Raw genomic sequence first — 650 nt, forward strand, 5'->3', positions numbered from 1 at the left:
ATTCTTACAACCATCAGGCTGTGTGCAGGATCACCCACCAGTTATGTAGCTGTGAGGGGTTTGGCTGGGTTGGAGCTAGACTCTGCTGCTGGGCCCAGGTCTCAGTCTGAGGCAGACATGGGAATTTTGTCTCCTCTGTGGTTGGGCGACCAACTCTCCCAATTGCCTGGGATTGTCACAGTTTTAGCACTGAAAATTTCTTGTCTTTGGACCACCAAAATTTCAGTCTTGGGAAAACTGGGACGGCTGATCACCCTATTAAAGCAACTGGGCAGGACAGATGGAGCAGGTGTCACACCTAAGAAGAAGCTGAGCTTCCCATAATCCTTCCCAGTTTGCTGGGCTTCACTCATCCCTTTCCGCAGGTCCTCAGTCAAGACCCGGTTAAGCAGAGACCAGTGGTGACACCTAGAGGTTATGTGAAAAATTGCAATCTGGGAATCGCCCACTTGGCCCTAAATATTTATTGAGTTCTCAACAATTGCCAACCCTTGTGTTAGGCTCTGGGCATAAGTCTCCAGGGTCCTAGGAGGTATCCTCAGGTGAGTAAAATTTGTGGTTGATATAGTTGTTAGCCAGATCAAGGAAGGAGGGAAAGAAAGAGTATTCCAGGCAAGAGAGAACAAAGATAAACACTCTGAGTGTGAAGG

Source organism: Otolemur garnettii, unplaced genomic scaffold, assembly GCF_000181295.1.
Source record: "Otolemur garnettii isolate 467f Iridium unplaced genomic scaffold, OtoGar3 scaffold00325, whole genome shotgun sequence".
Lineage (NCBI taxonomy): Eukaryota > Metazoa > Chordata > Mammalia > Primates > Galagidae > Otolemur > Otolemur garnettii.